Here is a 21,660-nt window from a genome sequence, read left to right on the forward strand (position 1 = left end):
GATCCTCCTACCTACGCCTCCCAAGTGCCACCGGGCCTAACTGATGGGGTCAGTGGTGGAGAGCAAACCCCGGATTTCATGCAGGTGATGTAGGTGCTTTGCCTACGGAGCTACTGCCCTAGCCCAGACACACCTGACTTGCAAAAAGCAAAGTAAACTTGTCTTTGAAAGGATTCCGAAGGGGTTGGAGAGAGGGTTCATTGCTTAAACGTTTGTTACTCATGCAGAGTTCTGGAGTTCTGATCCCAGGACCCATATCAGGTGGTTCATAGCAGCCTGTAACTCCAGTTCCAGAAGATCTGGCACCATCTTCTAGGGTACACTAGGGTGCTTCTAGGCTTTCTAGGGCACTGCACGCACATGTGTGCGCACGCGCGCTCGCACACCCCCCCCAACCCCCCACCCACCCCACACACACACGAGGGGGGGAGAAGATTAAAAAAAAATTAGTTAAAAGACCTGGCTCTTAGAAGGTCGATGCAGGAAAACTAAGTTCCAGGGCAGCCTGTGCCCCAGTCAGACCCCATCTCAGAAAACAAACAAACAAACAAACAAACAAAACACAAAATTAACAAAAAAGGGGGGAAGAGGGCTGGATTTGGCTGGCTCTGCCTTTATTTCTCCAACTGCTGGGCACAAGTGACTGTACCGAGGCCTTGGTGACAGAGAAAGGCAAAAGGAATTAGAGGCCCTTTGCTCTCCAGAGTGGTCCCTGACCGGGCATTGATGGAAGTAGTGATTACATGATGTTGGAGAGGCAGCTGAAGGGCAGCCTACCAGGGAGCCAGCAGGCCTCCCAGCCCAGTTCTTAGAATCACACTGTTCCATGGAGCTTGCTAACTGACCTGTATTTTCTGACTGAAAAAATTTCCCCAAGGAGGCCAATGAAGGTAGATAATGAGGACCTGCCATCGCACAGGGCAGTGCAGGGGCAGAGCTCCGGGCTCTGGGGACTGATCATTATTTAAATGCAAAACCATTTCAAAAAGATTCTGGCAAGTCTGGGGAGCAGGCACTGGGTTTCCGGCAGGCGCACTGCCTCCCACCTGCGCCCTATGTCGCTTCAGTTTGACTTTTCGATTTAAAATTGGGAAGTTAAGGAGTGCGCGGTGAAAACCGTGCCATCTCTAAGCGCTTTGTTTATTTACATGCAGATCCGTGCACACACAAGGAAAGCCAGCGTGCCTTCGGTGTACCGGGAAAACTTCAGCCTTAGCGATACTTAGTCGTGGTCAGGGAGGAAGGAAAGGAGACCAGGGTGGAGGTGAGATCCAGCTGTTTTCACAGTTTTACCATGTGGACCGCTTCTGTCATTGTTTTTGTTTTATTATAATTAGCCCATAACCTAAGAGCTAAAAAAAATACACGTTTATCTCTATTGCTATCTGAAAATGTCTCTTATCTCTGAAAACCATACATAAAAAGTAACTTCAATCTAATGGAATCAGCTGTCCCGCCTGCCTGGGATGATAGAATCCAACTCTCAAAAAAAGAAAGTTTTGAATCTAGAAATAATGGCTGAGAAAGGGTCAGCAGTCACAATGTAAGTTAAATGGCATAATTACCAATTAGAGTATACCCCCCAGGTAGAAGTATGCTATAAATACTCAAATATTGGGTGAAAGAAAGAAAGAAGTGAAGCCAGGTGTAGTAAGTGGCACACGCCTCTAATCCCAGCACTCGGAAGGCAGAGAAAGGCGAATCTCTCTGATTTTGAGGCCAAGCTGGTCTATAGAGCAAGTTCCAGGACAGCCGGAGCTACATAGTGAGACAAACTCCATCTTGATAAATAACAAATAAATAAATAAAAGAAATGAATAAATGGTATTTGTGGGTTTCTCTCCACTGGGCCTGCAGTAGCAAGGAGGAGAGCCAAAACTATAATTAGGAATACATCTGGTAGGCTTTCTAAATTTATTTTCTCTTGAAGTTAGGACTTGGAGATTCTGACACAAAAACAATAAACTCTGGACCCATGATCGTGATTGTGCACACACAGAATATTCAAGAGCAAACGCAGAGCTGTGTTTAACCTCTGCCTGGAGACTGCTCGCAGATGATAGACCAAAGGGTAGGGAGTGGCTCCATTTCAGGTATCAGTAAAGCTGTGTCTCAATCAGGCTGTGGCCTCTCCTTTTTGTCTCTGACTCATTATCCCAGGATAAGGTGGCCGTGAGACTTTTGTTTATATAGGCGATCACTAAAAGGAGGAAGAACAGAGATGGGAAAATTAAAAGGGACCCTGGTGACCCTTCTGTTCTGATCAAGTTGAATTGAAGAGCCTTTGGGTAGAGTAGTGAGGGCTTTAAAGTCTGCAGGGGGCGGGAGATCTATTCTGGGTTCTGAGGTAGGGGCATTTTGAAGCACAAAGACAGGAGTTTCTGGGGCTGGAGAGATGGCTCAGTGGTTAAGAGCACTGCCTGCTCTTCCAAAGTTCCTGAGTTCAATTCCCAGCAACCACATGGTGGCTCACAACCATCTGTAATGAGATCTGGTGCCCTCTTCTGGCCTGCAGGCGTACAAGCAGACAGAATCCTGAGAATACTGTATACATAATAAATAAATAAATCTTTAAAGACAGGAGTTTCTGCAGTGGCACTGGAGGTCAGCAGGTGGCTTGTCTGGGAGGGAGGAGTTCCTGCCACAGGTCAGGAATGATGAGCAGAAGAAATTGGAGACACCAGATGCTGCCCTGACCTTGTCTTTTTCCCTCACTCAGTCCTACAGACCCCAAAACTTCACCCCCATCCCCACCCCCACCCCAATCCTGTTTCGTGTCCATTACCTAGCTGCCCTTTACGGGCCTTTACGGGCCCCACACAAGCGGCCAGTCACTCACATGAACTAACCAGTACACTCAGGGAACGTTAAACCGAGACAGGAAAGTCTTAAGATCCCCTGACACTTGATGGCTACTTTCAATACTTCTAAATAATCATGATAGTATATCATAACTAGGGTTTATTAGGCTTGGTGTATGGCTAGTACTATGGTTTGTGGTATGCCTCTTGAACTTTGGTCCTTTCTCTTCCTCTTTTGTTCCCTGGTCAGGAGTAAGTGGTTTTGCTCCACAATGCTCTCCTTGCCATGAGGCACTACTCATCATGGACCCAAAATCGCCGGGACCAATAGATCGTGAGCATCAGAACCGCCACATCTGGGAGCCGCAGAGAACCTTTCATCTCGTGACTTGATTGCCCCATCTTCGTCACAGTCACAGAAAGTAGCATAGCACAGGTAGCCGTGCTTGAATTTGCAATTGCATGTGAGGTTTGGCAAGGAATGATGGCGTCTGCATGCTTTTGCTTTTCGTGAAGCAGCAGAGATTGAGAGGTTCTGCAGCTTCATGCACAGTAACCATGCATTCTCCCACCAAACTATTTCCCGAGAGAACATGAAAGCCCATCAGGGTTACACCTACCCTGTCTCTAGTTGGTTAAAGCCGCCTGCTTATAGACTTCCCTCCTTCCCACCTTGTTCAGTCCCCCAGAAAACTACCTACATGGTCAGTCTAAAAGGCAGGTTTACAAAAATTCTTTTTACATTTATTTATTCGCTGTGTATGTGTGGGGATGCACACATGCCACTGTGTGCATGTGGAGGTCAGAAGGCGACTTGTGGGACTGAACTTGGATCTTCAGGCTTGGTGGCAAGTGTCCTTACACACTGAGCCACTTTACCAACCCCAAAATGCAGACTTTTACATTATTGCCCTACTTCTTAGACTCTTGTAAGCCTGTGGAATTGCCAGAGGGATTGGTATGCCCCTCCTTGGCAACCATCTGTGCTGTGCTTTCTGTTATCCATTTCTGCACTGATCCAGTGCTATGAGGGAATGCGTGCGGAGATGACATCTCATCATTTATCTAAACACGCCTGGCTTATCAGAGGGGCTTGAAACAAGCTTCTGGCTAAGCACCAAATGTCTTGTAAATTCTAGGGTTTTTTGTTTTGTTTTGTTTTGTTTTTGTTTTTGTTTTGTTGGGTTTTTTTGTTGTTGTTGTTTTTCGAGACAAGGTTTCTCTGTGCATCTTTAGAACCTGTCCTGTAGACCAGGCTGGTCTCGAACTTACAGAAATCCACCTGTCTCTGCCTCCTGAGTGCTGGGATTAAAGGCATGTGACACCACTGCCTGGATAAATTCTAGTTTTTCATTCACATTCTTTCTTAACCACCTAGTGGTTGACCTTCAAGTGCTGGCGTCGGCTTCAACGTCCTTCCCTTTTGTTCTTCTCACTCACTCTTCCCTGCAGTTCTGGCTTCTCCAAGCAGACATTGCCGTTGCCTCTGCTGTCTCCACGATGTTCGCCGTTTTCGTTCCGCTTCTCCACCCTTCTTGGCACTTGCGTCGCTGTGCACGTGCTCGTCCTGTCCGGTCTCACGTGGGCTTTTGTCCAGCTGCTCCTCGGCCTCAGCCCATCCCCGGTTCCGAGCACCCAGGCTCCAGGAAGGGTCCCTAGATGCTGACTGAATTGATTTGAGTGGATGGATGTTTTTAAAGCTGACCCCCCAGAAGGTAGGGAAATAGATATTTCTCTCATAAGAGTACTTTAATTATCTGAAAAAATTAAACACTATAAACAACTATTTCATGAGAATTTTTAAAAATATTTACTTATTAATTATGTATACAATATTCTGTCTGTGTGTATGCCTGCAGGCCAGAAGAGGGCACCAGACCTCATTACAGATGGTTGTGAGCCACCATGTGGTTGCTGGGAATTGAACTCAGGACTTTTGGGAGAGCAGGCAATGCTCTTAACCTCTGAGCCATCTCTCCCGCCCGAGAAATTTTTTTTAAAGAGGTAAAATGAATTTTAAAACAACTCAATATTTTAGAATGTTTTCATGCCTTTCTCTAAACAAGGGCAGGTCAGTTAGAAGTGACCCTGGGTAGTTCAAGTCTGGTGGAAACTTCCTGGAACACCGTGGGTTTGACGAGGTCTCCCTCTGCTCTCCTGTGACAGGCTTTGGTTCCCTGGGAAGCACACAGAATGCGGGTAGACACTCCTAAGGGGCCATTTGAATTAGGAGCATCAGAATGTTTGCAAACCAGCGTTTGTGCCAGCCCCTAAACAATGAAAACAAGCCGAGTGTGGCCGGCTGCCGAGGCTAACAGGATCGCACTGAATGTAGAAAAGTCTCAGTTCCTCCTGGGTTTTATTTTTAGGATGTGCTATGTTAGTCTCTTGCAGCAGATTTAACTTTATTTTTAAAGCGCAAAAAATAATCTCCACTCTGTTTTTAAAACCTTCTCTGCCTGTCTTGGCTTCTCCCAACAGTTCGGCAAATATACACACCCAGGCACTTGCCTGGGCCCTTCTTTCTGCTCTTGGCTTCTCCACGCTTCTGTTTCCCCCATGAAGCCAAAGGCAACACAAAGCAGCAGTAAGTTAAATCCTACCTCTGAGGCACTAGTTGCTCAGTATCTGTCCAGGATCCCAAGAAATCCCCAGTCTCTTTCCCCTCAAAGACTGAAGACTCACAGTTAAATACCTAGTCTGAAAGAATAGTCTGGGATCTGCTTCAATTATGCAAATTATTCCTAAATTATTCCTAAAGGTTTTGTGCTAGGTGCCTTTACAAAACCAGTTTCCCTAACTGGAACACACTTGCTTTTATACTTTGCCTTTAAGTCTCTGTCTCTCTCTCTCTCTGTCCAATTTGTATTAACTAAATGCTCTTGGGTGTGGGGTCTGCCCTAGAGTGTGACTGACCTACTAGGGTTCTGCTTCCTCTCTCAGCAGCTATGAAGCGTCAATTGCTGTCACCCACCTCCCCGCGCACCCCACTTCCTTGCTGGCATTTTGTCTGTCTTGAGCTTGCACAAATCTTGTGCGAGCTGTCACAACCACTGTGAGTCCCACAGTCACCCTGCTGACCAGGAACTATTGCCCCGTCACCTCTGGCTCTTGCCATCTCTTTACAACCTCCTCTATGAAGTTCCCTGAACCTTAAGGGAAGAGAATGATGCGACATCATTTTTAGAAGTGAGCATTCCTCGGTCTCCATGCTAATCATAGTGCACTGCAAGAAGAAGCTTCTGTGATCAATGTGGAGGAATGCACTAATCAATGGGAATAGCAATAAATTGTTATCGCTAATTGTTTAGTGCTGTGTTCTTTTAGCAGAATAATAACATTGGGTTCTCCCCTGGGACCTATGAGCTACTCAACCACAGATTCTTGGCACTGATAACAGAGCCAGGTATGGCTTCCATCTCATGGTGTGGGCCTTAAATGCAATCAGAGAGTCATCATCTACTCCCAGAATATTCATGCCACTATTGCACCAACGGGCAGGTCTAGTCAGGACAGTTACTGTAGCTTACAACGTTTGCAGGTGGGTAAGATTATGACTATTCTTCTCCCCTGTAGTGTTCATAGCACATTCCAGCACTGTGAAAGCTTGCCAGGAAGGATGAAGCTGCCAGGTCAGAACCCACTTGTTTCTCCATGATGTTTCTCAAGTGTGTGGTATACTTGGAGGGTCTTACCTCCAAGTTCTGGGTAGTAACCAAAAGCACTGGCAGTCACTTGTCATGTTTGTTTGTCTTGGGACCCTACAGATAAACAACCCAAAAAGAGATAACCCATTCCTAGCACTGGAGTTTTTATTCCCTGGCTATTGGGAATCAAGCAGCAGGGATGAGCAAATAGCTCTGTATAGGGTGCAGAGGCCGAGAATGGTGCCGTTGAATCTCGTGGCAGATCTGTTTGGAGTTCTTTGCAGATCCTCTACACCGATTGTCATAGCGACTGCACCAGTTTGCACTCCCGCCAGCAATGAATAAACGTTCCCATTGCCCCACATCCACCCCAGCCTTTGCTCTCATTTGTTTCACTGTTCTCAGGCCTTCTGGTTGGGAGAAAGGTGAAATCTCAAAGTGTTGGTTTTTTTTTTTTAAATTTGCATTTCCCTGATGACTAAGGATGCTAGCAGTGTTTCTTTTTTTTTAATGTTAGCATTTAAAAAAATGTTTCTCAGTCTTTTTTTTTTTAAATTCATCTTTTGAGAACTCTATTTATTTTCATGGATATTGGATTGTTTACTTCATGTTTAGATTTTTAAAGTTTTATGTATATGCTACATATTAGCCTCTGTCAGATGTTTAGCTGACAAAGATTTTTTCCCATTCTGTAGGCTACCTCTTCGCTTGAATGAGATATCCTTTGCTATACAGAAGCTTTTTAGTATCATGTGGTCCTGTTTGTCAATTGTTGATCTTAATGTCTGGCCTATTGGGCTCAAAATGTAAATGAAAGTATATTCTCTATTTCTTCCTCTGTTATATTCAGGGTATCAGGTTTTATATTGAGGTTCTTGATCCATTTGGAGTTGAGTTTTGTGCAGAGAGACAAGGACCTGGTTTCTATCTTCTATGCCCCGCTATCCAGTTGGACCAGCATCATTTGTTGAAGATGCTGTCTTTTCTCCAAAGTGTATTTTTGACCTCTGTCAAAAATCAAATATCAATAGGTTCCTGGACTTATATCTAGGTCTTCATTTCTATTCCATCAATGTGCCTGTTTTTAGTACTAGAACTTTTAAAGTATAATTTATACTCAGGGACCGTGGTTCCTCTAGAAGTTCTTTTATTCCTCAGAATTGTTAGAACATCCTGGATATTCTGTCTTTCCAAAGGAACTGTAAAACTATGTTTTCAATTTCTGTGAAGAACTGCATTGGAATTTTGGCCATTGCAGTGAATTTATACTATTTTTGGTAGGGAAGCTGTTTTCACAATATTCATCCTAACAATCCATGAGCATAGAGGGTCTTTCCGTCTTCTGGTATCATCTTCTATTTCCTTCTCCAACACCTATGAAAGTTTCTGTCATATAAGTCTTTCACTTCTGTGGCTAGATTTAGTCCAGAGACTTTGAGGCTGCTGTGAACATGACTGTTTCCCTGATTTCTTTCTCAGTGTGTTTGTAGCTGATATTAAAAAGGCTACTGATTTTGTGTATTAATTTTGTGTGCCTGTTGAAAGGGTATATCAAATGGAGGAATTTTTCTGGCAGATTCTTTTTGATCTTTTAATAAAGGTTAGTAGCCAGGCAGTAGTGGCGCACGCCTTTAATCCTAGCACTAAGGAGGCAGAGGCAGGCAGATCTCTGTGAGTTCGAGGCCAGCCTGGTCTACAAGAGCTAGTTCCAGGACAGGCTCTAAAACTACAGTGAAACGCTGTCTCAAAAAAAAAAATCTGATGAGTTTTTGGCCAAATTAACCAAAAGAAAGTGAGATAGAGAACCCAAATTAATAAAGTCAGAAATGGAATGGACACAGAAAGACAATTATCACATGTACTCGCTCATAGGTAATTTTTAAACATAAAAAAAAGAAAGCCAACCTACAAACCACAATCTCAGAGAACTTAGACAACAATGAGGACACTAAGAGAGATACATAGATCTAATCTACATGGGAAGTAGAAAAAGACAAGATCTCCTGAGTAAATTGGGCGCATGGGAACCTTGGGGGAGGGTTGAAGGGTAGAGAGAAGAGGCAGGGAGGGGAGCAGAGAAAAATGTACAACTTAATAAAAATCAATTTAAAAGAAGAAGAAAAATAAAGTCAGAAATGAAGAAGGAAGCCTTACAACAAATCCTGAGAAAATTTAGAAAATCATATTCCATTGAGGAGCTGGAGAGATGGCTCAGCTGGTAAGAGCCCTGGCTGCTCTTGCAGAGGGCCTGGGTTCAGATCCCAGCCCTGATGGCAGCTCACAACTGTGTAACTCCAGTCTTGGGGATCTGACGTCCATAGCCACTGCATACATATGGTATACAGACATACATACAGGCAGAACAAACACACTCATAAAAAATAATAAATATATAAAAATTTTAAAACCTACATTTCATTAAACTGGAAAACTTATAGAGAAGGAAGAATTTCTAGATACATATGGCCTATCAAAATTAAATCAAGATGAAGAAAATAATTTAAATAGATTCATAACAACCAATGAGATAGAAGCAGTAATTTAAAATCCCTAACTAAAAAAAGCCCAGGGCCAGATGGATATAGCATAGAATTCTAGCAGACCTTCAAATAACATATTTAGCACCAGTATTCCTCAAATATGCCTTAAAATAGAAAAGGAAGGAACATTTACAAAGTATTTTTATGAAACCAGTATTACCCTGCTACAAAAACCAGACAAAGCTCCAATAACAAAAAAAGAAGAAAAAATTATAGTCCAATCTATCCAATGACATATACGCCAAAATTCTTAATAAAATACTTGCAAACCAAAATCAAGAGTACATCAAAGAGATTACCCACCATTATAAAACCAGCTCCATCCCAGAGCTGCAGAGATGATTCAACGTATGCAAATTAATAAGTGTAATCCACCAGAAACAGAAAACACATGACCATCTTGTTAGATGCAGACACAATTCACCATCCACCCCTTCATGATAAAAATCCCATAGAAACCAAAGCTATAGAGGCAAACCTCAGTATAATAAAGGCAATTTACGAGAAGCCAACATCATACTAAATGTAGAGAAGCCAAAAGCATTTCCACTAAAATTAGGAACAAGACAAGGATCCCTCTCTCCATTTCTGTTTGATATAGTGCTTGAAGTCTTAACTAGAGTAGAAAGACAGGCGGGGGATCTCAAAGGGATACAAACAGCGAAGAAAGAAGTCAAACTCTCCCTATTTTCAATTAGCTATGACTTTGTGTGTAAAAAGCTCTTCAGAACTCTCAGGATAAGCACTTCTTTGTTATTTTCTTCTCTACTTACTTGATGTTAATTGCTAAGTTATCTGTACTCCATCGAGTAAATTCATAGATAAATTATGTTCGGCCTGTATAAAACTAACCTTCTGCTTGGTATCTTCATCCTAGCATCAAATGAAATCAAGGACATAGTAGCTGCCAAGTGAATACAAGTAAAAACTAACAAAAAATAATTAAAGCATAATATACGAGGGTCTAGAAAGGAATACACATTACTAGCACCTTTGCACTGATATTTGGAAGTAGTTATTCTTTTAGCTGGGGTTAAGTCAGTATTGATAGCATTTTATTCATTATAACATGAAGAATACTGAAATATACTTTTATTAATTATTTACTATATACCAAACACTGTATCCAGCCATTGTAATAAACTCTGTAAGACAGAGACTGTCTAAGTTACTGTCATATTGTTGTGAAGAGACCAAGGTGACCTATAAAAGAAAGCATCTAGTTGGGTCATTCTTACAGTTTCAGAGGGTGAGCCTATGAACTTCATGGCAGGAAGCATGATGCTGGTACAGGAACTGAGAGCTCACATCTTATCCACAAGTTGGAGGTGAGGGGTAGAAAGATGGAAGAGAGGGAGGGAAGCAGGGAGAGACAGAAAAACAGGGAGAGAGAGACTGAGTCTGAAGTGGGCTTTTGAAACCTCAAAGCCCATCCCCAGTGACACACTTTTCCCAAGAAGGCCATGCCTTCTAATCCTTCCTAAAACACTTCCATCAACAAGGAACCAAGCACTCAAATACATGAGCCTACAGGGACCTTTCTCATTCAAACCACCAGAGAGACTGCAATGCCCACTCTTCTGGTGAAATAAACAGTCTAAAGAGGTTGAGAACTCAGTCAATCCCTGAGGACTAATAAGTGAGGGCCAGTCTCCTTGAATGCCTTGGCTATGCCCATCTAGTATGCAGAAAACCAGACAGAGGAAGGGTGAAGGGACTGAATTAAAGCAAAGTATCATGACGTGTGTGTGTGTGTGTGTGTGTGTGTGTGTGTGTGTGTGTGTGTGTATTTAAATCCCTAGCTTCTTTTTGTTTTTGTTTTGTTTTTTTGAGATAGGGCTTCTCTGTAGCTTTGAAGCCTGTCCTGTCCTGGAACTAGTTCTTATAGACCAGGCTGGTCTCAAACTCACAAGATCCACCTGCCTCTGCCTCCCGAGCGCTGGGATGAAAGGTGTATGCCACCGCTGCCTGCAGATCCCTAGCATCCTTAAAAACAGGTTAGTTACAGCCACAAACAGACAGTAAAGAAAATCTCAGGGCACTACTTTGCAACAATGCACTAACTTGACCTTTGATTCTCTGAAGAGAACCTAATCAGCCCATGACTCTCTGGAGATTGCAGCTCTGATCTTTAGACCAGATATGCCGTTAGGTCACTGAACACAGCAAAAGAACTCAGAAACTGTAGTAATGTCCTTTTTTCTTTTTAATTTTTTTCCAGGCTGACCTTGAACTCCTGGGTTCAAGATTTCTTACATTAGCCTTCTGAGTAACTAGGACCATAGACAATTGCCGCTGCCACTGCTAAAATAAGTATTTTTATATGGAGGAACAAATCCAAGGCTTCGTGGACCCCAGGCAGGCTCTCTCCTCCACTGAGTGCATCCCTAGCCCATGTTCTTCACACTGGCCTTCCTTTCTCACCTCCTCACCACTAAGGAAACATCTTCCCTCTGCAGAAAGTACTTGACAATTTGCTGAGTTGAACTAAAGGCACTTATGACCCCCTCATGTTTTTCTCTGAAGACTTCTTATTCTCTACATAAAATTAACCTGAGGGTCTGGTCTGGGCAGACTAGCTAAATAAATGGTTTCTTATAATCCATGCATGTGCCTGAAGTTTTAGAAGTTAAAATCAAGATAATTTAATCTGTTCACTTTGTATTTGAGTAGATAGATCTTCAAAAAAAATCTTGAAGAAGATGAGGAGAAAGAAGAAGAAGAAAGAAGGGGGAGGAGGAAGAAAGAGGAGGAGGAGGAGGAGGAGGAGGAGGAAGAAGAAGAAGAAGAAGAAGAAGAAGAAGAAGAAGAAGAAGAAGAAGAAGAAGAAGAAGAAGAAGAAGAAGAAGAAGAAGAAGCTGCCAGCAACTGGAGACATGACTCAGCATTAAGGTCCTTGCAGAGGACCTGGGTTTGATTCCCAGCACCCCGCATAGTGGCTCTGAACACCTGAACCCCATTTCCAGGGTATCTGATGCTCTCTTCTGACCCCACATGCCCCAGGCATGACATGGTACAGGATATACATTCGGGAAAACACTCACACACATAAATATTTGTGTTTTTCTGTGTAACTGTCCTAGAATTCACTCTGTAGACCAAACCAGTCTTTACCTCTACCTGGTATTAGAAACTGAGATTAAAGGCATGTGCCACCACTGCCCAGATTAAAAAAAAAAATTAAGCTACTAAAATAAGTTCTTCGTAGAAGTAGGCAGTAAACTAATAATAGAAAAAAGCGAGAAAACAAGGATTCTCTCAGGACACCAGCATGCACGGAAACGGGTAGGTAAGTCGGGACTAGAGAACTCATAGGCCCGTATTGCAAGACTAAGAGGAGGCCAGGAAAGAACCAGTGCTTTCCAGATGCATTTGAATGTGAGGAATATACTAAGGATAGGTGTTTTCACCATCATTAGAATAATTTGGCAAGAAATAGCGATAGGTTCCTAAAAATTAAAGCAACAGAAAAGATCAGTGTTTTCTCCAAAAATCATCTAAAACAGAGAGTGGGAAAGGCTGAAAGAAATAGGATCATAGTTTACAACTTGGATGGGCAGTGACCGTTTATTGCTCAGTCATCGCAATGTAAACTCAACATGACTCAACTTACTTGTGATACAATGTATGGCAGACGTTAAAGAACAGACTTCACTACGGTTCAGGCAAGACCTTTGCTCCTTGCAGCTATTTCCACTCCCTGTCATAGAACTTGACTTTAGTCCCTAATTCTTTCTTCTCTTCCCCTACATAAAACCCAGGTTATCCAAACAATGGCTGGTAACCCATGAGAACAGGTCCTCTGTTTTCTACAAGGCATCCTTGAACTCTGTCTAAAGGCTACAGAACTGTTTCTGGTACTTTGGCTGATGTCCTAGAAAACATTTAGCTATCTTTCACCAGATGCTGATAGAAGCTTTTATGGAGAGAGAGAGAGAGAGAGAGAGAGAGAGAGAGAGAGAGAGAAAGTGTGTGTGTATGTGTGTGTGTGTGTGTGTGTGTGTGAGAGAGAGAGAGAGAGAGAGAGAAAGAGAGAGAGAGAGAGAGAGAATGCCACAGAGCATGTGTGGAAGTCAGGGGCCTGCTAAAGGAACTGGTTCTCTTGTTTGAGGCAGGGTCTCCTTTGTTTTGTCATTGTGCTATGTATTGTAGATTAACTGAGATTAACTAGAGCTTTCTGGGAATTATCCAATCTCTGCCTACCACATCCTGAGGACTGCTGGGGTTACGCACACATGCACCACCTGTTCTGGCTTTTACGTAGCTTCTGGGGATTGGAACACAAGTCTTCAGGCTTACATGTCAAGCCTGAAACCATGTCCCTGGCCCCAGTGCCTGCCATTATCAGATAAAGGGCTTTACTAGTGAGGTTGTACTTGAGCTTCATCTACAAACTATATTGAAAGAAAAAAAAATGGAGGAAGTGAGTTGGAAGGAGTGGAGCAAGAGAATGAAATCCTTACCCATAATAAAAGTAACTCAGTAGGCTATGTCTAAAGCTGTTAAATCAAACCCCAGCAACAAAGAGGATTACTTGGATATAGGAAGGCAAGTGATCAAAGTGCTGAATACTGAAAAAAACTACTAAAAATTCTATTTGGGGAGCATGAACATTATTATTACAATCTTTAAATGTGATTTAAATGATTAAAATTAAATGGACATATTATTTTGATGACAATTTAAACAATATTTTGAAAGTTAAAAGATAAAGTTGCAATCACATAATGAAAATGTGTCTATAAATTCTTTCAATGAAATGATTCTAACAAATAACAAGTAGAAAGCTTCCTGGGGGCCTAAAGATTGGGCAGAAAGGTCTAGCAGGCATCTAGCTCAGCAGACCCAGAGGAGAGAGAGCTGCAACCTCCTACATCATGTAACTGGGAACAAAATACACTGCCTTTCCTTGGGCACTCCAGACCCCCAGGGATGCTCTGAGTAAGTCACAGTTCTTCTTTTTGCTAACTATGGTAGCTAGTCTTTGCTTAGAAAGTGTCAGTAGGGCCTGGAGAGATGGCTCAGTGGTTAAGAACACTGGCTGCTCTTCCAGAGGTCCTGAGTTCAATTCCCAGCAACCACATGGTGGCTCACAACCATCTGTAATGAGATCTGGCAGCTTTTTCTGGCGTGAGGGCATACACGGAGGCAAAATGTTGTTTACATAATAAATAAGTAAATAAATAAATCTTAAAAAAAAGAAAGTGTCAGTAGTAGGGGCTGGAGACAAGACTCAGCAGTTTAGAGCATACACTGCTCTTCCAGAGAACCTGAGTTCAGTTCCTAGCACCCATATCAGGCTGCTTACAGCAGCTCCAGAGTAATTGACTTCTTTGGGCATCCACACTTGAATGCACACACCCCTGCCACACATAAACACATAATTAGAAAGAAAACAAATCCTGTGTTTTTAGTGCCAATGCTCTAGCCGAGAACGGGAAGAGGAAAATTCTTTTTAGATACTACTTACACAGCTTGGCGGTCCTTCCGTGTGACCCCTTTATCCCCAGCATCCTTCTCCGTTCACTTTGTCCTGGTCTACTTTCTCCTTGCTTGAGATTCTTCCCTTGCAGCCCTTCTCTTTCCTGTCCCAAGCTTGCCCACCACCCTACTTCGTCTCCCTTCTCACCCTCGTTTTCGTTTCCTCTAAGGCTTGACTGATACCCACTTTCATAAGCCCACCAAGTGACATATTTTTGTTTCGATTTTCCAGGTGGCTACCTGAAATCGTTTGTCCTTCGACTGCCACTTGCCCCCTGTACCACTGGTCAGTATTCTGTAGTGCAGGGGCTGGGTTAACCTTGGAGCTACTCGAAGTCATTTAAGAACTGCAGTAGACTTCATTTCAGCTGTAGATTATCATGACCAAGTTTGCTTCTAAGATTTATAACACCTTCCAGAATACCAGGTATTGAATGAAGATTCTTTAACCTTAGAGAAATACAGTTGAATTTAATTCGATTTTCATTTTTAAGATCCCCAAAATGGAGCTCTGTATGTAGCTGAAAACACGACTTTAGTCAGACAAAATCTTGGTGCTTCCCCTTTTAACACTGTGGCTAGAAGCTTTCAAAATGTCCACTCATATGCTACCAGTGTGTGAGATCGATGTCTAGAAATCAGAGCAGTTAACGGCTGTTGAAGTTTTTCTCTAAAGGCACCAATATTTGCTGATGGCAGAGTCTGAAGTGTGGCACCACTGTTTGTCACAAATTAAGTCTCCTAAACTAAAACCTTAGCGAAAGCGAAGCGAGACCGTAGAGAGTTCTATAACCTATTTGTAATCATGACTGGGAAATTTAGATTCATACAAACCTGTCTTTATTTTAAATACAGCTTAAATAAGGAAAAGCATACAGTTCAGCCCCAAATCCCAGCCACAGTTCTCCCTAACAGAAAAAGGCCTTTCTTGAAAGTTTTTCCAGGCTTACCACTTAATAGTGGTCAGTCCAAAAATAAATGCCTGAGAGCTTCGCTAAGCACATCCAACAGCCCACCGAACACCAGTCCGTGGAGAACGAGGCTCGGCTTTTCCCCCCCAGTAGCCTCTGCCAGGCCCCCCACCTACATTCTCCAGCTCCTAATTAGAAGGCTAATTAGAATCCCAAATTTAGCTGCTGAATAGAGAGGACAGCCTGGTCCCAGGCCAGGATTCCTTGACCATCAAACAGCTCCTCTGTCCTCCGTTAGTGTGGGAAGAGAGCGGGCCCTCCGGAGTGATGGCCCTTTGACTTCCTAGGGCAGTGTTTACTTATTCGTCGGAGAGGCTGAGGGGGAGGTCTGCCGCACAACTGCCGTAAATTTGAAAAAAATAAAATAAAAGAAACGCCACAAAAACATGGCGTAGAGTTTAACTACTAAGGAGAAGAAACTTAGCTTTTTATGAATTCGGTTACTGCCTTGGCGACGGGAGGGGATATGTTCCCTTCAGGAACAGTTCCTGGTTCCAGCCAGGCAGCCTCTCTAAGTGCAGGGCGCCTTCTTTAGTTACCATGGCAACCAAAAAATTAGAAGGGCTTTTGCAACACTAACAGAAACCATCTCCCGAAGTGCTTCTGTGAATCACACTGAATGCTGATGAGGCAAACTGTGTATACGAATTTTCAAACATTTTTTTTTAAAAAATCCCCATTACGATAAACAAATACCCATTTTACATTCCCGTTTGAAATCGGAACTTGGAACAAACTTTTGTTCGTCTGTTTTTGTTTGTTTTCCTTTGGATGCCCCAGGCTCCACAGTGCAAACGCGATTTGTTTAACTTCCAAACTTGTCTGACTTACACGGTGAGCATTTACAATGTGATTCATTTGCCCTTGTTTTGAAATGGGGTGGGGAGGGTGGGCTTAACGGAGAGCCAGCCCTCTTGTCTGCTGCACTCTGGAGGGGGGAAAGCAGAAAAGGGAGAGAGTGAACGGTGAAAAAGAGGAGGAAGAGAGGGAAAAGGGAAAAATTGATCTCTTGACTTCTCCATCGGAACCAATGGGTTCTGCTTGCAGAAGGCGTTTTGACTCTGTTGAGGTCCCTTCCTGGTTGGACCTCCGGTTCCTCTACCTCTATCATAATAATCCTGGAGAGACAGCAGGGAAGAGCAATGAAGTTCCTCCTCCTTACTCTGTTGGGTCTTCCCAAAGAACCACCTTTCTCTAGGGAGGATTCTGGTGCCTGATGTCCTTGAGGATTCGTGCCACCCACTTCCCCGGGCCACACCTGTGAGAAGTTGTGTCCACTGCTAGTCCAGGACACACAGGTGCTCGCTCAGCCCTAGTCACAAATTTTGCAGATTTGGGCTGGTATCTCGCGCCTGTGGTCCAGAGAAGCGGTGTGTGCACGGGAGGCGCTCAGCTACCCTCTGACTCACGTGTGGGCACGCACACAGACACGGGTGACCGCACCGTACACACAGAGCGGTGCACACGAGACCAGGGCTCCGCACACAAACAGGGCTGAGAGTCAGTGCCCTGGTGCGAGTGTCCCCTGCTTCAGTTTGCTGATTGACCCGGTGCACATCCCCAGGAACCCTTAACCGTCTCCTAACCTCACTTCACCGCCACCTCTGATCAGAACTCGTGTCTCCCTTTCTCCCTTGCGGTACTGGAGAAGTGCCTCTTTCTAACCACGCACATCTGTAGCCTAGGGGTGAAGAGGCGGGCGCGACCCGTGCGCTGGCTAAGAGCCCCGCTTACCTCTGTCGCGAGGACGCCTAGGGAGGGCACACAGAGAGGCAGGCGCTGGAGTAGGCTCGTAGGTGTCCCGGGGCGCAGACGTCTGGGTCGATCCTAAGGCTCTGCGAGCTGAGCTGAGCAGCAGATCTGACCCACAGGGCCGTGGCAAAGCCCTCTGCCTGTCTGTTCCTGGCTCCGCCACCAGAGCCCAGTGCCCCTCAGCGTCCTGAACAGGACCAATCCCGAGCAGGGGGCTGGCTTTGGGGAGCCTGGAAAGGAGACTGGATGGCCACCAGGACGCGCGACGCGGGCCTGGTCCTGGCAGGCTGGTTTCTATGGCAGCCAGGAGGGAGGAGCGGAAGGGAGGGGAGTGTGTAGTTGTGTTGCGGGGTGGGGGGGGGGGACACCCACGGCAGACTTTCCGTGACGGGTTTCGGGCCTACTGCACAGTGGATCCCTTCTGGAGCGAGGATGGGAAGCGGAGACGCAGCAGAAAAGCCACTCAACGTAACACCTTGCTGTTGAATGAACAGTTCCTATGCATTCTCGGCCGAGCCTTCTCATTCCTTGCCTCTAAATGACCGCGACACAACCCTGTGATCCTTCCAACAGAGCAGGGACTTCCAGCAAAGCACCGCGCGACCGACAGCTCCTCCAGGTGAGTCTGGCAGGGCTTAATCTGTGCAGAAAGAAGCGGTCCTGCCACCCCCTGCCTGGGTCCCTGGCACTTGTCAGGCCTAGTTCTCACGGTGCAGCTTAGTCCTGGCCCCTCTTGTAGCCTGCCTACTCCTTGCTGTGATACACTAGCTGGTCGTAGGTGTCAAATACTATTTCTCTAGTTTATAAAGAAGGATGCCAAGTGACTGGATTGAGACTAGATCTGGGAATTCGATTCAGGGACCACAGAACGTAGAAGATAACCCGTGGCGTTAAAGTGCTTTATTTAATAGAGGAGGAAACCGAGTTCAGAAAAATCAGTCTTAGCAAGAGTCTCACACATGGTTTAATGGCCGAGCCAGATATAGGGGTGCAATTTCAGTTCTGTAAGCAACTTGCCCACTTTCTCTTACTGCCTACCCCAAGTATTCCCGAACGCCAGAGTAGAATTACAAGAATCAAAACAATCTATGTCTAAAATCCTTATGAGGCAGAAATTGGGAGGACCAGAAGATTTTTTTTTCTACTTGCCAGGCACTGTATTAAATAAGTTTACAGACTAACTCCTCACACCAATCTGAGTGAGGTTCTGGTGTTACTCGCCTGTTTTTGCAGATAAGGAAACTGAGGCAAAGACAGACTTATAACTCAATCAATGCCCTGTGGAACGCTGGGGCTGGGACTGAAACCCAGGCCCCAGGACTCCAGACACAGGCAAGGCCTTGCTTCCTGCTTCCACCTCCTGTGTGCTATTTAAAGAGGTCAGAAACAGGATGGCCAAGGAAAACCTTGGACAGCTCCAAGCACTGGCCATGCACCATGCACAGGGAAGCAAGACCCTGTAAGGACTGTTTCCTCAGCCTTGTCGTCTATTGGTGAAGGATAAGGGTTCTTTGTCTTAAAACAAAGCAAAAAAACAAAAACAAAACAAAACCCAGGAATCTTAAAGTACTGCTTGCTACCACCAGCCTGTTTACTTCCTTAAAACAATAAAATGAAAGATAAAGTGTCACATTAAAAAAATAAAAATAAAAAGATGCCAGAGGTGGTAGTGGTGCACGCCTTTAATCCCAGCACTCAGGAGGCAGAGGCAGGTGGATCTTTGTGAGTTCAAGGCCAGCCTGGTCTACAGAGCGAGTTCAAGGACAGGCCCAAAGCTACAGAGAAACCCTGTCTCGAAAAACAGAAAGAAAGAAAGGAAGAAAGGAAGGAAGGAAAGTAGGAAGAAAGGAAGAAAGAAAGAGAAAAAGATTTGAAGGGTCCCCTTTGAGTCTTGAAACATACCAGTACATGGAATACCTTTTCTTTTCTTTTCTTTTCTTTCTTTTTTGTTTTGTTTTGTTTTGTTTTTCGAGACAGGGTTTCTCTGTAAAAACAGTCCTGGCTGTCCTGGAACTTGCTTCTTAGACCAGGCTGGCCTCAAACTCACATAGATTCACCTGCCTCTGCCTCCCAAGTGCTGGGACTAAAGGCGTGCGCCACCAACGCTAGACCTGTAGGAAAATTGGATAGAAACCTAGACCCTCAAATCCTAGACCAGACATACAGGCACGGTGTCAAAACCCTCACACCATGCTCCTGCAGAGTAAGGAAAATGTGTAATGGGTCAGAGATGGCTCCTCAGGTGTGCTGACCAGAGCCCGCACCACCAGCCCCTCGCATTCTCAACTGTCTCTGAGCTGTCATGCAAGAGTCTCCTCTTTCCATGTCAGACCCGTCTCTTTCCTTGGCACCCTGGGATCCCTTGGCCACAGAAGAGGGGGAATACATTTGATTCTCTTAACTTGAAAAAAAAATGTTGTTTTTCTCCTACAAAAGTCCATTCAATAGTCAGGAAGGGTGATCTGGTCAGGAAGCTTGGAAAGTTGAGGGATGGAATCAATGGCTAAGTGGGTACTTTCATCGGTGTCTAAGGAGCTGGGACCCAGGTATGTTCAGAATTCTACTTGTTTGTGCACTTGCTACTCAAGGACAAATAGGGCCATTCTACCCTCATTTCCCAGTTAGTAAGTTACCCAGGACACCTGGCTATTCTTGGGGCATTCCCACCTCAGATTTCCTTCCTCTTTCCCTCTCTTGTGACACTGGACACAACCTAGAAGAGAATGTGGACATTTCCTCTGACTGCAAATTATTACATAGTGGAATCTGCAACTTAAAGTGGTGCAGCCTAACCTGGGACATTTTATTTCAGATCTGTGTACAACCCAAATCTGAGAACGCATGTCTTTGCAAAATTCAACAATATTTTTGAATGGAAAAGATATTGTCTTAGTTTGGGCTGTATAATCAATTGCTTCGGACATTTTCTTACCAATAGATCTGCAGGTAGAAATCTGAGCTAAGGGAGCCAATATGGTCAAGTTCTAGAAATAGCAAATTTTCTTTCTTTCTTCCTTCCTTCCTTTCTTCCTTTCTTTCTTTCTTTCTTTCTTTCTTTCTTTCTTTCTTTCTTTCTTTCTTTCTCTTTTTCTTTTCTTTCATGAGACAGGGTTTCTCTGTAACTTTGTAGTCTGTTCTGGAATTAGCTCTGTAGACCAGGCTGGCCTTGAACACACAGAGATCTGCCTGCCTCTGCCTCCCAAATCCTGGGATTAAAGACATGCGCCGCCCAGCTGGAGATATCAATTTATGGACTGCAGACTACCAGCTTCTCATTGACTCCTAAGAGGGAGGACCAGACAGTATGATGGAGTCTCCCATATAACTTTACTCTTGTGCACGAGGTTGGCTCTATTCTAATGACCTAATTATCTACCAGAGACCTTTCTCCAAATACCACAAACTAGGGGCTGCGATTTCAATCTACGAACTGGGGGTAGGGGACACATGAACTTTTAATCCATCAGATCCCTTCCCAGTTTTTTCCCCCCTCTCAGAATCTCCTGATGGACATTAGATGTACCAGATCCTCTCCTTCTGTCTTGTCTTCTGTAGATTTTTGTCTTTGTGTGACATTCTGGGTAACTGGTTCCCATGGATCTTCTCTGTCTCTAATTATCACTTGAGTCATAGCAAATTCAGCCTGGCAGCCTTTATTATTTTGAGAAGGGAAATACAGCTAAGTCGGGGAGAAAAGTGTCCAAATGCCTACTTCTGTATTTTCTCAGAAGGGAGAGAACTGAGGCTTAAAATTGAATCCCTTTTCTGTAACAATTAGTATTATTAATGCTGTTTCTTCTTAAACTTTACAAGAACCTTCTAAAAACTAACAGTGGGCCAGGCATGAAGGTGCATGACTTTAATCCCAGCACTCCAGAGGCAGGGCAGGTTGATCTCTGTGAGTTCAAGACCAGCCTAGTCTATATAGCAAGTACCAAGCCAGCTAAGCCTACAAGGAGAGGCCCTATCTCAAAAACAAAACAATAAAAAAAAAACCCTAATATTGTTATGGTAATAAAGCATTTATCTGAAACTTACCATGATTTTGTTCCTTTAAAAAATTAATTGCAGGTGGGAGGCAGTGGCACACTCCTTTAAGCCCAGCACTCAGGAGGCAGAGGCAAGCAGATCTCTGTGAGTTCGAGGCCAGCCTAGTCTACAAGAGCTTGTTCCAGGACAGGCCCCAAAGCTACAGAGAAACCCTGTCTCAAAAAACAAAGCCAAAATTAATTGCATTTATTTTACTGATTTGGGGAGCAGCGGTTATGCATGCCATTGTGTAAATATAGAAGTTAAAGGAGAGCTTGTAGGAGCCAGTTCTCGCCATTGACTATGTAGTTCCTAAGGGTTGAGCTCAGATGAATAGGCTTAGCCATCTTGCTAGCCCCTATTTTTGATTTTGTTACAGTCAAATCCAAGCAAAATTAAACTGAATTAAAACAATTGCCGTAATCCTATTTTTACAAAG

The 21,660-nt window shown here is 44.1% G+C and overlaps 1 protein-coding gene across 1 annotated transcript in view; it reads right to left on the reverse strand.

Moving 5' to 3' along the window:
- Nim1k (NIM1 serine/threonine protein kinase) overlaps positions 1–17,468 on the reverse strand; it is a 48,639-nt gene extending 31,171 nt beyond the window's left edge. Inside the window, exon 1 of the mRNA XM_087896900.1 lies at positions 17,175–17,468. The gene's annotated coding sequence lies outside the window, so the exon portion shown is untranslated. The remainder of the gene's footprint in view (positions 1–17,174) is intronic.
- Positions 17,469–21,660: the final 4,192 nt, after the last annotated feature.

The sequence above is a fragment of the Myodes glareolus genome, chromosome 15, assembly GCF_982192425.1.
Source record: "Myodes glareolus chromosome 15, mMyoGla1.1, whole genome shotgun sequence".
Lineage (NCBI taxonomy): Eukaryota > Metazoa > Chordata > Mammalia > Rodentia > Cricetidae > Myodes > Myodes glareolus.